The sequence below is a fragment of the Eubalaena glacialis genome, chromosome X (assembly GCF_028564815.1).
Source record: "Eubalaena glacialis isolate mEubGla1 chromosome X, mEubGla1.1.hap2.+ XY, whole genome shotgun sequence".
Taxonomy (NCBI): Eukaryota; Metazoa; Chordata; class Mammalia; order Artiodactyla; family Balaenidae; genus Eubalaena; species Eubalaena glacialis.
Window position 1 is genome coordinate 72,932,647 of NC_083736.1, and position 16,733 is coordinate 72,949,379.

Below are 16,733 nucleotides of genomic sequence, written 5' to 3' on the forward strand. Positions count from 1 at the left end.
GGCTCAAAGCAAGGACTCTGGAGTCAAATTGATTGGTTTCAATCCTGCCGCTGATCCCCACGAGCCGAATGACCTTGGGCCAGTGGCTGAACCTCTCAGTGCCTGTTTCTTCACCGGTAAGAGGCCAGTAATAGTTGGTACTATAGTTCTAGGCGTGTCACGCGGATGCATTACTATTTATGCCCAGCGCTTAGAAGAGTGCCAGGCACAGAGTCCGTGCTGGCGCTAAGTTGCTTTCAATGGATTCTGCCAGACTACCTCCCAAATGGATCTCTTGCACCACCGCCACAGGGGTTTGCTCCTAACCTCTCCCACGCTCGGAATGGTTAAGCTCTTTGAAGGTTGTCAACCTAGTGTGTGAAACCCGATTCGTGGTTTTAGTTCACATCTCCAGGATCAGCAGTGGGGAGCATCTTTTGGGGTGTAACTGGCCACTGCGATTTCCTCTTCTTTGAATTTGCCTCAGAGTGGGAGAAGGGCTGATGGAGCGAGGTCAACCCCAGTCTGTCCGCCAACCCCAGTCTGTCCGCCAAACCCGCCTGCCAATAACGTTTGCTGAGCCACATTTGATGGAGCAGTTGAGACAGAGACCTTACAGAACGAAAATACGATCCCTTTGCTCTCTGGCCGACCCCTGATCACTGACTGCGGGACTCCTGTGCCCATTCTCCTGTTGGGTCGTAAGGCTTGCGGTGGAAGGGAGGCTGGCAAATGCTTTCGGCGCGTGCTAGGCGTCCAGCGCCTCCATCTTGACGTTTCATCCTCACCACCCCTGGAGCCCAGCGCCCTCACTCCCTGACCCCCTGTGTAGATGGGAAACGGAGGCTCAGAGCTGTGAGTCTCACCGGAAAGGGGAGGCGGGACAGGAGGAGGCGGGCCACAAGGCTTGACAGAGGGAGGCACTCCCTCTATTCCCTTCACCAGCCCACTGCCCGGACCGCCCACGGGCTTGGGGGCAAAACAGAGGCCCTCGACCCCATTGGTTAGGCCTCGAGGGGGCGGGCGAACAAGGCGCCCGCTGGTTGGCGGAGCCCGGACCAATGAGGAGGCCGCGGCGCGGGCGTGGGAGGCGCGCTGGAAGCCGCGCGTCGTTTCGTTTGAGGCGAGCTCGTGAGGCGCCTGAGGTGGCTGCCGCTGCCCTCTGAGCGCCGCCCGCCTCGCCCGCCGTGACCGCGACCACGACTCGGGGCATCGACCGTCGCCCCGGTTCCGGCGCCGCCAGGGTCGCGACATGAGCTCCCCCGATGAGGTGTCTGTGTGGGGAACGGGTTTCGTCCCAGAGGGCGGGGAGCCGCGGAGCGGCGAGGGCGGGGGCGGCTTCCTGGACCCCGAGGGCTTCCAGTCGGAGCGGGAGATGCTGGAAGCGGGAGGGCCGGTGCTGTGGGGCCGCGAAGGCCGACCTGGCTCCCCGGCTGACCACACGAGGGACCTCCTGGACCTGGCCGAGGAGTCTGCGGCGGCCATCCTGCAGCAGCTGGCCGACTGGGACGTGCCGGGCGTCCGCAGACACCCGTCCCAGGAGAGCTGCGCCGCCTTCGAAGTGTCCGCCGTGTGGGCCGGCCTCGAGGCGGGTCCCGGCGGTCGAGGAGCGCCCGCCCAGAGCTGTGGGGAAGCGCCGCCGGCTCCGGCCCGCCCTCTCCACCTCGGTGGGCCCGAAGCGGGCCGGGCCTGGGGGAACCCTAAGAGAGGCCCTAAGCGTAGGTTGAACGTGGCTGCGGATCGCCAGCGGCTCCCCGAGGAAGGCCTGGCCTGGCTGCTGTCCGACCCCGAGTCCTCAGATGAGTTCAGTGAGACACAGCTGATGACGTTGAGCACTTACCCCAGAGGAGGAGGCCAGGCCGAGCCCAGCAGACCCGAGGATCCCGGGGACACTCCCAGACACTCGAATTTCCAAGTCAGGGAGAATTTCCTTCACGTGCCAGGCTCTTCCCTGTCCTCGGCTCCGCGAGGACTCACTTCGGTTGTGGAAACGCAGGGCGTTGGAGAGCAGGGCATCTCTTCCCCTAGGAAAATGTGGAGCATGCTCTGGGGGAAGGGGGGCAGCAGGCCCAGCTACCCGGGAGCTGCTGCTGCTGCTGCTGCAGGTGGCCTGCCGCGGGTCACTCCTAGGAAGAAGGGGGCCCAGGAGAAGAAATCCCTCGGGGGAGCCTCCAAACTTGCCCTGGGGAGAACCTTCCCTTCCGGGGGAGAGCGAATCTCGGCAACTCCCCTGGAACCGGCCACCTTGCCCCCAATCTCTGGTATTCCGCTGCTTGGGAGATCCAAGAGGTATATCTTGGTCCCTGCGGGAACCGAACAGTCCAAGCACACCGGCGCTGGGAAGAAATCCGTGGCCAGGCGGGCAAGGGAGTCTGAGGCGGTGGCGGGAGAAGATAAGGACCCAAATAGAGACCCAGCCGCAAAGGGCCAAGTGAGTAGGCCATGCTCCTCCTCTCTCCCCACTCTTCCCCCCACCCCGCTCCAACCGCCCCCAGGACACACGTCTTCACCCATGCTGCCTCTGTCCATCCCTCAGAGGTCGTCATTGGGTGCCCCTCGGTCACTGGGTCATTAGGATGCCATATCGGGCTCCTTTTACTAGGGACAAACATTAAGGTAGCACTTCGGGTGTGCTGGGCCCAGTTCTCCACCCTTAGCCTGTTTCCAGCCTCCTCTGCGAGACTGGTGCTGGGATGGAAGGGAGGGCTGGTAGCTGAATTGGGTTGGGGGATCCCTTAAAAGCTTCCCCGAAAAGCCTCAGTATTTAGACTCACCAGCTTCCTGAATCCTACTTCCTAGCTGTTCCCCAGACCTTCCTTGCAGGGGGCCTGGGCTTTCTCAGTGCCCCAGTGTTGTCCCTAGATCAGCTCTGCCTGCTGGCCTGGGGCTGACTGAGGGAGAAAGTGCTAATGAGATCAGCCTTTCAATTCCCTTCCCAATCCCCTGCCTCACCCCGGCCCCGAATCACACAACTCTCTCTCTCTCTCTCACACACACACACACACACACACACAAACACACACACACATCCTTAGTCCAAATCGGTGAGAAATTTTTGTTTCAGCTGCCAACTCACAGGCCAGGGACATCTTTTCCGCGCATGCATCGTGGAAAAGCCAGCAGTGGCGACCTCAACACCAGAGGCCCCCAAGATCCAGGAAACTCAGAGCCCTTGGCCCTGAACCAGGGAGAAGTCATGCCCAGGGGGCCTGTCCCCTCAGGTGAGTGTCGTGGGTTTGATATGAGGGGAGGGGAGAGGGGTTGAGGACAGAAACCTCTGGCTCTGTCTCTGCTGGGGGCACAGCCTTGCTCCCAGGCAGCTTCTCCCACAGGAGACGGGGTGCTGGCAGGGCTGGCCTTGAGCCACATCATCCTCTGTGTGGGGTTTGTGCGGCCGGGGTGATCGGTGGCAGTGCCCCAAACAGCTCCTCTGGGTGTAGACTTGCAGGGGAACAGCCTTTTCTGTTAAGTCCTGTTTGCCCACATTGCTCTCCCACGTGCTGGCTGTGGCTGCAGCTCTGGGAGGGTCGAATCCAGAGCCACAGTCTTTGGGGACCACAGTGGCGAGATGGCTGCCCCTGGGGAACAGTGGAGGGAGGCCCAGAGAGAAGGTTCGGGCTGCTGGGCAGAGCAGGGGCGGCTTGTTGCCAGCGGAGGGTGGTGCTGCCTCACCTCACGTTAGACCCCGCTTGGCCCTTTCCACCTCACTGGGAGCCTGGGAAGCTGGATTGTGTGTCCTTTCCCTCTCAGGTGACCGGGAGCCACTTGACCATCCCCCAGACCGGAAAGGCAGCAGCAGCCACTGGGAACGCCGGGCTGTCCTTGGGTAATGCTTCCTCTGGCTCCTGGAAATGCAGGCCCAAACTCGAGGGTGGGATCTGGGTCCAAGTTCAACTGACATGTGTGGGGCCCCGCCTCCCCTGCCCCCATCACGTACCCCACGGAGGGAACCCACCTCCTTTCCACTGAGGAGCCCTTGCCAGTCTAGCCACCCGGCTCTGGGATGGAGGGCCCAGGGGAGAGGAGAAGGTGGAGGAGAGAGGAGGCCAGAGTATACTAATCATTTCTCTTCCTCCTGTGTCTGCTGGCCTAGTGTCTCGTACTACAGAGAGAAATAGACGACCTTAAGGAGAAACTTGGTATGAGGAACCAGGGACGGAGAGCGGTGTGTTAGTGCAGTACCCGGGTGGGCACCTGGGGTGGGGGTGGGCTGCAGGTGCAGTCGGCCTCTCAGGGACCAACATCCCTGTGGGGAGGAGAACCTAGCAGGCCTGGCCCTGGAGCCGGCTGTGCATGTACAGCTGGGCGTGTGTACAAGTAGCAAAGTACTGTCTGGACTGCATGCACACTTTGCCAACCAGACCAGTCCTAGGGAATCTCCTTCTGATCGGACTTTTAGAGATGCCTCGTTGATTTTCGTCCTCCCTTTCCCCCGAAGGCCCTCTTCTAGTTCTCTCCAAACCCCCCTCCTCCTTTGGGGTCTGGCGGTTCCCATTCATCTCTGCCATTCCCCCTCCCCATCAGCAGGAACTCATGACCCCCTTCCAGAGCTCCAATCTGGAAGCTTTCACATCCTCCCTGCTCTAGCCAGCTGACCACCCTCCTCCAGCCTGGTCGTCTCTATACCCTTGAGTGGAAATTGGCCCGTCAGGTTCTATGGCAAGTGTGGTTAGTAGGTCTGTGTTCTTGCATGGTCCCCGTCAAATACTCTTCCACCAGCCCCATGACACAGATTTTCCTGGAAATGATATTTCCGTGTCCCAGCTCAATCTCCCAGACTACCTCTTTAGGACACATGAGATTGAGTCCGAACTCCATGTTCGATTTCCCCCTCACTGGAGTTTGGGGAGCACTTCCTTCCCTCAGCCAGGACCCAGGGCTGTACCAGCCTGAAACTCAGAGGGACAGATTTGTGTTTGAGTGAGGCGAGGGTGGTTCTGCCTGACAGCCTTCCCAAAAGACCGGTGTTTTACTACACAAAAGGGGGTATGATGGTAGATAGGACATTCCAGGTTGGTGACTGTGTGTCCCTGTGTGTGAATAAAAGTAATCAGGGATAATCTCCCTTGAGGGAGAAAGATGTGATTCAGGGAGTAAAGGGAGTAGAGGCTGGTCCAGGTTCTGTAAGGCATTGAATGAGCGAAAGCAAGGGTCGGATCTGTTTTGTTCAAGGGTTGTCGTTAAATTCCCAAAACATAGGAGGGGGATGATGCAGAAGTCACCAAACCCCACGACAGGGTGTCGGGATGCTCAAAATGTTGGATTCACTGGAGGAGGCTCTCGATCCTACTCTGTGATCCTATGATGTCTGACAACTACTGTGGGTGTAGATGGAATGAGATTGGGAAGGGTGGCTCCTCAGAGTAGCTCATCTTAGAATCAGGGGACCCATATATGAGACCACCCAACATGAGCTACCCGGGACAGGGGCGGGATGGGTGCAGTGAGGATGGGAAGTAAGGAGTGACTGTACCTGGACTATGGGGAGCATTTGGGTCCACCCTTATCCCATATTCTCACCCTGACTCTCTTCCAGAGTTCATGGCATGAGCTCAGGTGGACAGACCACATGTGGGGTGGGACAGTCACAGACCTCAGGGTCAGAAAAGAACGTTCGTGGGACTTAATCCTTCCACTCAAACCCCTCCCTGGAGAAGGTGGGCTTGACTGCTTAGTTTACAGCTTTGACCCTGAACCTGATCCAGTGGTTATTGCTTGGCGGTGTAGCACATCTCGCTGCTGTCTGAGTGACTAAGTTTGGCAGAGACCTTCCAGCTGAGGTTTCTGCTCACCGAGACCTGCAGGCAACTTGTGCCCGGGGAGAAGTCCAGCACCAGCACCAGCACCGCCTGTCGGCAGAGGGGGTCATGGGGCTGTGGTCACCAGGGTGAGGAAATAGAGAAGCTTGTTGAAAGGGAGGTGACATGGGAGGGCGTGACCTCAACCCTTGGTGATGCATTTTCCCTGCCTCCCTTCCCTCCACTGAGCACACAATCTCTCTGTTCCGTGTTCTGACCAACTACCGCAGAAAAATGTTGCTGGAAACATGTATATCACAGGCTGTGGCTTGGCCCTGAGCTTTCCAGTTCCAGAGGGAAATAGTGGCAGGTCATACATCTGGGCACCCGTGGGTAGGAGGAGGTCAGGACCCCGCCCTCATTCAGTTCACCCCATTTGCCTTTCCCCTCAAGCCCCTTCTCCAGCCTGGGAGACAGTGGCGGCTGGCCTGGAGAGCCCTAGGCCCCATCCTGCCTGCTTCTGCTCCCTGCCCAATTACTGGGAAGATGCCCCCTCCCCACCCCACCCACTCCGCACCAGCCCCAGCCCAACCACAGGCCAACTGCTATCTCAGGACTCTTGGGGGGAACTGACACAAACAAAGAAGGTAGGTGGGAGCTGGGTGTGGTGGGCAGAGTAATCATGCCCCAAGGTGTCCAAATCCTAATTCCTGCTGTTGGCTTATATGTTACCTTGCATGGCAACAGGGGGTTAAGCTTGCAGGTGCAATAAAGGCTGCTACTCAGCTGAATGAAGGTGGGGAGACTCTCACCTGCATTGGCCAGGTTCGGCCAGGCACATTGGGACTGCCAGGGTTGCCATGTGGACCATCCCTGCGTGATTCCAGGGCGCAGCATTCGAATGACTGCAGTGTGCTTGGTGCCCCCTGTGCTTGTGCACTGTTGAAGTCCTGGTAAGTACTGCTCAGATGCAGATGGAGGACAGACCAGTAGTTTTGGACCTTCCTTTTGTTCCAAGCCAATCACTTCTCCCTCCCTAGTCCTCTTGAGGTATCTGCCAGCCTGACTTTTACAACGATCATTCATTTTCTTTTAAAGGATTTACAATTGCTATTTAATAAAATAACCCTTCCAAAGATAAAAGACAGTATACATATACACATCGTAGAGAGCATAAGCTCTCAATTTGACAAATAATTATGAACGGAACAACCCATGTAATTATACCCAGGTGACAGAAAAGTACATTGCACATCCAGAAGTCCCCTATATGTCCTTTTCTGTGTAGGAATCCAAATGGATAAGTCTACATACTGCCTGATCCCATTTACTTCACATTCTTGAGAAGGCCAAACTGTAGGGATAGAAAACAGATTGGTGGTTGCCTGGGTCTGGGGGTTGAGACAAGGGGTTAAACTACCAAAGAGCATGAAGCAATTCTGAGGCTGATGAAAATGTTTTTTATTTTGATTGTATTGGTGGTTCCATAACAGAATGTGTTCATAGAGACTCTTAGATCTTGTATGTAAATTAATTTTAATAAACCCATATTATTAAAAAAATGTAAAAAGTGCATTATGACACAGCAATTAGGGAAGAAAAATAAATAAAGAGAATCCAAATTGGAAAGGAAAAAGTAAAACTATCACTGTTTGCAAGTGACATGATACTATACATAGGAAATCCTAAAGATGCCACCAGAAAACTACTGGAGTTCATAAATTATTTCAGTGAAGTTGCAGTATACAAAATTAATATACAGAAGTCTGTTACATTTCTATACACTAACAATGAAATATCAGAAAGAGAAATTAGGGAAACAATCTCATTTAGTATCACATCAAACAGAACAAAATACCTAGGAATAAACCTACCTAAGGAGGCAAAAGACCTGTACTCTGAAAGCTATAAGACACTGTTGAAAGATGTTGAAGATGACACAAACAGATCAAAGATATACATATACACACATATATGTGTGTATATATATATATACACACACACATATATGTGTGTATATGTATGTATATATACGCATACATACGTATACATACACACATGGAATGGAATGGTTGAAAAAGATGTGGTATATATATATACAATGGAATATTACTCAGCCATAAAAAAGAATGAAATAATGCCATTTGCATCAACATGGATGGACCTAGAGATGATCATACTAAGTGAGGTAAGTCAGGCAGAGAAAGACAAATATATCACTCATATGTGGAATCTAATTTTAAAAATGACACAAATGAACTTATTTATAAAACAAACAGACTTATAGATATCAAAAACAAACTTATGGTTACCAAAGGGGAAAGGGGAGGAGGGATAAATTAGGAGTTTGGGATTAACAGATACACACTACTATATGTAAAATAAATAAATATCAAGGACCTACTTATAGCACAGAGAACTATATTCTATATCTTATAATAATCTATAATGGAAAAGAATCTGAAAAGAATATATGTATATAAAATACATATATATTTATATATTTATTTATATAAAATACATATACATATATCTGAATCACTTTGCTGTACACCTGAAACACAACATTCTAAGTCATCTCTACTTCAATTTTAAAAAGTACGTTACATTACAGGGAAATTCCCTGGTGGTCCAGTGGTTAAGATTCTGTGCTTCCACTGCAGGGGGCATGGGTTTGATCCCTCCTTGGGGAAATAGGATACTGCATGCCACGTGGTGCGGCAGAAAAAAATAATTACAAATCGATCGGCCAAAAAAAAATACATTACAAATGGATATTGTTACTTAGTATTTATTTTTAAACACGAGGATCATAATTTTCTCTTGTAATCTGTTAACATGGAATGCTATATCAGCTTATTTTCTGAAACTAAATCAAATTTGTATTCCTGGGATGAATCCAGTCATGCTATGTTTTGCATTTTCCTTTTTATATCCTGTAGGATTCAGTTTGCTCATATTCTGTTTCTGATTCTTGCTTCTATGCCATGAGCCTGTGGTTGACCTGTGATTTTCCTTTCTCAAACTGTCAATAGGATTTAGTGTCAAGGTTATTCCATCCTCAGAAAATGAGTTGAGGAGTGTCCTGCCTTTTCAATTTTTTCTAAGATTTTGTGTCAAATTGAAAATATTTATGCCTAAGATGCTTTTCAAAATTCAGTGGTGAAGCCTAGAGGATTTTTTTTTGAAAAGCATTTGGACTACTAGTATATTTCTTTACAATTATTATGGAATGATTCCGGTTGGCTATTCCTTTCTGAGTCATTTTTGGCAAGTTATGTTTGTGTAGAAATTGGTGACCTTTTTCTAAGTTTTCAAATTAATTGGAATAAAACGGTCCATAATATCCTCTTTTTCCCCTATTTACAAAAAAAGTCTGTCCTACAGATACTTATGCAAGAAAATTGCAAGCAACACCCATTCATCCTTCAACTGGACTCACGCATTGTAAATATTTTGTAGCTTTTGTCATATTTCCTTTCCCTCTGTCTAACTGTATGTGTGTGTGTTTTTAATTGTTTTTTTGAATCATTTGAGTTATTTGAAGAGATTATAGTACATTGTCCCTAAATACCTTGACATGTTTCACTTGGGAAAAATAATTGTTTTCTACAACATCTTTTTTTTTTAATTTATTTTTGGCTGCATTGGGTCTTTGTTGCTGCACGTGGGCTTTCTCTAGTTGTGGCAAGCAGGGGGTACTCTTCGTTGCGGTGTGCGTGCTTCTCAATGTGGTGGCTTCTCTTGTTGTGGAGCATGGGCTCTAGGCACGTGGGCTTCAGTAGTTGTGGCTCACGGGCTCTAGAGCACAGGCTCAGTAGTTGTGGCACACGGGCTTAGTTGCTCCACAGCATGTGAGATCTTCCTGGACCAGGGCTCGACCCCATATCCTCTGCATTGGCAGGCGGATTCTTAACCACGTCTCCACCAGGGAAGTCCCAGTTTGCTACAACATCTTAATGCAATTATCACACTCAGAAATTTAACTTTGAGACAATACAATTACCTACCGTATGCACTCATTCAAAATTCATGTGTCTCAGAATTGTTATTTGTACCCATTTCTTAAAAAAACAAAATCCTGCTTCCAATCAAAGAACATGCATTGCATTCAGTTGTCATGTCTCTTTAGTGTCCTTTAAACTAGAACAATTTTCCAGATTTTTTTGGGGTCATTCGTGACATTGACATTTTTGAAGTTTTAGTCCATTTTGGGAGGGGGGCTTTTATTTTACTTTATTATTATTTTTAACATCTTTATTGGAGTATAATTGCTTAACAATAGTGTGTTAGTTTCTGCTTTATAACAAAGTGAATCAGCTATATATATACATATATCCCCATATCTCCTCCCTCTTGCATCTCCCTCCCTCCCTCCCTATCCCACCTCTCTAGGTGGTCACAAAGCACCACGCTGATCTCCCTGTGCTATGTGGCTGCTTCCCACTAGCTATCTATTTTACATTTGGTAGTGTATATATGTCCATGCCATGCTCTCCTTTAGAAAGTTTTGATTGGTTTGGATTTTCTGATTGCTTCCTCCTTCTTTTCCCCTATGTTTTCTTCTAGAAGATTTACATTTTCAGTTCTTATGTTTAAGTCCTTAATCCATTTCAAGTTAATTTTTGTAAGTGCTGTAGTATGTGTCCAATTTCTGCAATTGGAAGATTAAAAGTTAGGGGAAATACTTCTCTGCATGTGTTTATCCAGTTTTCCCAACCATATTTATTAAAGAGACCATTCTTTCCTCAATTATTCTTGACTTCCTTGTCACATGTATTTTTTTTTTTTTTGGACTCTATATGCGAGGGTTTATTTCTAGGCTCTCAATTCTATTCCATTGGTCTATGTGTCTATTTTTATGACAGTACCATACTGTTTTGATTATTTTAACTTTGTAATATAGTTTGAAAATAGAAACTGTGATGCCTCCAGCTTTATTCTTCCTTCTCAGTATTGTTTTGACAATTTGGGTTCTTTTGTGGCTCCAAACAAAGTTTGGTGTTGCTGTTTTCTATTTCTGAGAAAACTACCATTGAAGTTTGACAGAGATTACATTGAATCTATACATGGCTTGGGTACTATGACCATTTTAACCATATTAATTCTTCCTATCTATGAACACTGTATGTCTTTCCATTTGTTTGTCTCGTCAAAGTCTTGTAGTTTTCTGTGTGTAGATCTTTCACCTCCCTGATAAAAGTTATTCCTAAGTATCTTATTGGTTTTGATGTATTGTGAATAGGACTGTTTCCTTTATTTCTTTTTCAGATATTTTGCTGTACATGTATAGAAACGTAACTGATTTTTGTATATTGATTTTGTATCCTGCAACTTTACTGTATTTGTTTTTTTTTCCATATGAATTTTATTTTATTTTATTTTATTTATTTATTTTTTTATACTGCAGGTTCTTATTAGTCATCAATTTTATACACATCAGCGTATACATGTCAATCCCAATCGCCCAATTCAGCACACCACCATCCCCACCCCACCGCGGTTTTCCCTCCTTGATGTCCATATGTTTGTTCTCTACATCTGTGTATCAACTTCTGCCCTGAAAACCGATTCATCTGTACCATTTTTCTAGGTTCCACATACATGTATTTATATACGATATTTGTTTTTCTCTTTCAGACTTACTTCACTCTGTATGACAGTCTTTAGCTCCATCCACGTCTCAACAAATGACTCAATTTCATTCCTTTTTATGGCTGAGTAATATTCCATTGTATATATGTACCACTTCTTCTTTATCCATTCGTCTGTCGATGGGCATTTAGGTTGCTTCCAGGACCTGGCTATTGTAAATAGTGCCGCAATGAACATTGGGGTGCATGTGTCTTTTTGAATTATGGTTTTCTCTGGGTATATGCCCAGTAGTGGGATTGCTGGATCATATGGTAATTCTATTTTTAGTTTTTTAAGGAACCTCCATACTGTTCTCCATAGTGGCTGTATCAATTTACTTTCCCACCAACAGTGCAAGAGGGTTCCCTTTCCTCCACACCCTCTTCAGCATTTGTTGTTTGTAGATTTTCTGAGCATGTGCATTCTAACTGGTGTGAGGTGATACCTCATTGTAGTTTTGATTTGCATTTCTCTAATAATTAGTGATGTTGAGCAGCTTTTCATGTGCTTCTTGGCCATCTGTATGTCTTCTTTGGAGAAATGTCTATTCAGGTCTTCTGCCCATTTTTGGATTGGGTTGTTTCTTTCTTTAATATTGAGCTGCATGAGCTGTTTATATATTTTGGAGGTTAAACCCTTTGTCCGTTGATTTGTTTGCAAATATTTTCTCCCATTCTGAGGGTTGTCTTTTCATCTTGTTTATAGTTTCCTTTACTGTGCAAAAGCTTTGAAGTTTCATTAGGTCCCATTTGTTTATTTTTTGTTTTTATTTCCATTCCTGTAGGAGGTGGATCAAAAAAGATCTTGCTGTGATTTATGTCAAAGAGTGTTCTTCCTATGTTTTCCTCAAAGAGTTTTATAGTGTCTGGCCTTATATTTAGGTCTCAAATCCATTTTGAGTTTATTTTTGTGTATGGTGTTAGGGAGTATTCTAATTTCATTCTTTTACATGTAGCTGTCCAGTTTTCCCAGCACCACTTATTGAAGAGACTGTCTTTTCTCCATTGTATATCCTTGCCTCCTTTGTCATAGATTAGTTGGCCATAGGTGCGTGGGTTTATCTCTGAGCTCTCTATCTTGATCCATTGATCTATGTTTCTGTTTTTGTGCCAGTACCATATTTTCTTGATTACTGTAGCTTTGTAGTATAGTCTGAAGTCAGGGAGTCTGATTCCTCCAGCTCCGTTTTTTTCCTTCAAGACTGCTTTGGCTATTCGGTGTCTTTTGTGTCTCCATACAAATTTTAAGATGAGTTGTTCTAGTTCTGTAAAAAATGCTACTGGTTATTTGATAGGGATTGCATTGAATCTGTAGATTGCTTTGGGTAGTATAGTCATTTTACAATATTGGTTCTTCCAATCCAAGAACATGGTATACCTCTCCATCTGTTGGTATCACCTTTAATTTCTTTCATCAGTGTCTTATAGTTTTCTGCATACATGTCTTTTGTCTCCCTAGGTAGGTTTATTCCTAGGTATTTTATTCTTCTTGTTGCAATGGTAAATGGGAGTGTTTTCTTAATTACTCTTTCAGATTTTTCATCATTAGTGTATAGGAATGCAAGAGATTTCTGTGCATTAATTTTGTATCCTGAAACTTTACCATATTCATTAATTAGCTCTAGCAGTTTTCTAGTAGCAGTTTTAGGATTCTCTATGTATAGTTTCATGTCATCTGCAAACAGTGACAGTTTAACTTCTTCTTTTCCAATTTGTATTCCTTTTATTTCTTTTTCTTCTCTGATTGCCGTGGCTAGGACTTCCAGAACTATGTTGAATAATAGTGGTGAGAGTGGACATCCTTGTCTCGTTCCTGATCTTAGAGGAAATGCTTTCAGTTTTTCACCGTTGAGAATGATGTTTGCTGTGGGTTTGTCATATATGGCCTTTATTATGTTGAGGTAGGTTCCCTCTATGCCCACTTTCTGGAGAGTTTTTATCATAAATGGGTGTTGAATTTTGTCAAAAGCTTTTTCTGCATCTATTGAGATGATCATATGGTTTTTATTCTTCAATTTGTTAATATGGTGTATCACATTGATTGATTTGTGTATATTGAAGAATCCTTGCATCCCTGGGATAAATCCCACCTGATCGTGGTGTATGATCCTTTTAATGTGTTGTTGGATTCTGTTTGCTAGTATTTTGTTGAGGATTTTTGCTTCTATATTCATCAGTGATATTGGTCTGTAATTTTCGTTTTTTGTAGGGTCTTTGTCTGGTTTTGGTATCAGGGTGATGGTGGCCTCATAGAATGAGTTTGGGAGTGTTCCTTCCTCTGCAATTTTTTGGAAGAGTTTAAGAAGGATGGGTCTTAGCTCTTCTCTAAATGTTTGATAGAATTCACCTGTGAAGCCATCTGGTCCTGGGGTTTTGTTTGTTGCAAGATTTTTAACCACAGTTTCTATTTCATTACTTGTGATTTGTCTGTTCATATTTTCTGTTTCTTTCTGGTTCAGACTTGGAAGGTTGTATCTTTCTAAGAATTTATCCATTTCTTCCAGGTTGTCCATTTTATTGGCATAGAGTTGCTTATAGTAGTCTCTTAGGATGCTTTGTATTTCTGCGGTGTCTGTTGTAATTTCTCCTTTTTCATTTCTAATTTTATTGATTTGAATCCTCTCCCTCTTTTTCTTGATGAGTCTGGCTAATGGTTTATCAATTTTGTTTATCTTCGGAAGGAACCAGCTTTTAGTTTTATTGATCTTTGCTATTGTTTTCTTTGTTTCTATTTCATTTATTTCCACTCTGATCTTTATGATTTCTTTCCTTCTGCTAACTTCGGGTTTTGTTTGTTCTTCTTTCTCTAGTTCCATTAGGTGTAAGGTTAGTTTGTTTACTTGAGATTTTTCTTGTTTCTTGAGGTAGGCATGTATAGCTATAAACTTCCCTCTTAGAACTGCTTTTGCTGCACCCCATAGGTTTTGGATCATTGTGTTTTCATTGTCGTTTGTCTCTAGGTATTTTTTGATTTCCTCTTTGATTTCTTCAGTGATCTCTTGGTTATTTAATAAGGTATTGTTTAGCCTCCATGTTTTTGTGTTTTTTACATTTTCTTCCCTGTAATTCATTTCTAATCTCATAGCACTGTGGTCAGAGAAGATGCTTGGTATGATTTCAGTTTTCTTAAATTTACTGAGGCTTGATTTGTGACCCACGATGTGATCTTTCCTGGAGAATGTTCCGTGCGCACTTGAGAAGAAAATGTAATCTGCTGTTTTTGGATGGAATGTCCTATAAATATCAATTAAATCTATCTGGTCTATAGTGTCATTTAAAGCTTCTGTTTCCTTATTTATTTTCATTTTGGATGATCTGTCCATTGGTGTAAGTGAGGTGTCAAAGTCCCCCACTATTATTGTGTTACTGTTGATTTCCTTTTTTTTTTTTTTTTTTTAACATCTTTATTGAAGTATAATTGCTTTACAATGGTGTGCTAGCTTCTGCTTTACAACAAAGTGAATCAGTTACACATATACATATGTTGCCATATCTCTTCCCTCTTGCATCTCCCTCCCTCCCACCCTCCCTATCCCACCCCTCTAGGTGGTCACAAAGCACCGAGCTGATCTCCCTGTGCTATGCGGCTGCTTCCCACTAGTTATCTATTTTACATTTGGTAGTGTATATATGTCCATGACACTCTCTCACCCTGTCACATCTCACCCCTCCCCCTCCCCATATCCTCAAGTCCATTCTCTAGTAGGTCTGTGTCTTTATTCCCATCTTGCCACTAGGTTCTTCATGACCTCTTTTTTTTTTTTTTTTTTCCCTTAGATTCCATATATATGTGTTAGCATACTGTATTTGTTTTTCTCTTTCTGACTTACTTCACTCTGTATGACAGACTCTAACTCCATCCACCTCATTACAAACACCTCCATTTCATTTCTTTTTATGGCTGAGTAATATTCCATTGTATATATGTGCCACATCTTCTTTATCCATTCATCCGATGATGGACACCTAGGTTGCTTCCATGTCCTGGCTATTGTAAACAGAGCTGCAATGAATATTTTGGTACATGACTCTTTCTGAATTATGGTTTTCTCAGGGTATATGCCCAGTAGTGGGATTGCTGGGTCATATGGTAGTTCTATTTTTAGTTTTTTAAGGCACCTCCATACTGTTCTCCATAGTGGCTGTATCAATTTACATTCCCACCAACAGTGCAAGAGTGTTCCCTTTTCTCCACACCCTCTCCAGCATTTATTGTTTCTAGATTTTTTGATGATGGCCATTCTGACCGGTGTGAGATGATACCTCATTGTAGTTTTGATTTGCATTTCTCTAATGATTAATGATGTTGAGCATTCTTTCATGTGTCTGTTGGCAATCTGTATCTCTTCTTTGGAGAAATGTCTATTTAGGTCTTCTGCCCATTTTTGGATTGGGTTGTTTGTTTTTTTGTTATTGAGCTGCATGAGCTGCTTGTAAATCTTGGAGATTAATCCTTTGTCCGTTGCTTCATTTGCAAATATTTTCTCCCATTCTGAGGGTTGTCTTTTGGTCTTGTTTATGGTTTCCTTTGCTGTGCAAAAGCTTTTAAGTTTCATTAGGTCCCATTTGTTTATTTTTGTTTTTATTTCCATTTCTCTAGGAGCTGGATCAAAAAGGATCTTGCTGTGATTTATGTCATAGAGTGTTCTGCCTATGTTTTCCTCTAAGAGTTTGATATTGTCTGGCCTTACATTTAGGTCTTTAATCCATTTTGAGTTTATTTTTGTGTATGGTGTTAGGGAGTGTTCTAATTTCATACTTTTACATCTACCTGTCCAGTTTTCCCAGCACCACTTATTGAAGAGGCTGTCTTTTCTCCACTGTATATGCTTGCCTCCTTTATCAAAGATAAGGTGACCATATGTGCGTGGGCTTATCTCTGGGCTTTCTATCCTGTTCCATTGATCTATATTTCTGTTTTTGTGCCAGTACCAAACTGTCTTGATTACTGTAGCTTTGTAATATAGTCTGAAGTCAGGGAGCCTGATTCCTCCAGTTCCATTTTTCGTTCTCAAGATTGCTTTGGCTATTCGGGGTCTTTTGTGTTTCCATACAAATTGTGAAATTTTTTGTTCTAGTTCTGTGAAAAATGCCAGTGGTAGTTTGATAGGGATTGCATTGAATCTGTAGATTGCTTTGGGTAGCAGAGTCATTTTCACAATGTTTATTCTTCCAATCCAAGAACATGGTATATCTCTCCATCTATTTGTATCATCTTTAATTTCTTTCATCAGTGTCCTATAATTTTCTGCATACAGGTCTTTTGTCTCCTTAGGTAGGTTTATTCCTAGGTATTTTATTCTTTTTGTTGCAATGGTAAACGGGAGTGTTTTCTTAATTTCACTGTCAGATTTTTCATCATTAGTATACAGGAATGCAAGAG

General features: G+C 45.0%; 1 pseudogene; it reads left to right on the forward strand.

Moving 5' to 3' along the window:
• Positions 1 to 1,231: 1,231 nt before the first annotated feature.
• On the forward strand, positions 1,232 to 4,153 carry LOC133081819 (uncharacterized protein CXorf49 homolog; annotated as a pseudogene).
• The last annotated feature ends 12,580 nt before the right edge of the window (positions 4,154 to 16,733 follow it).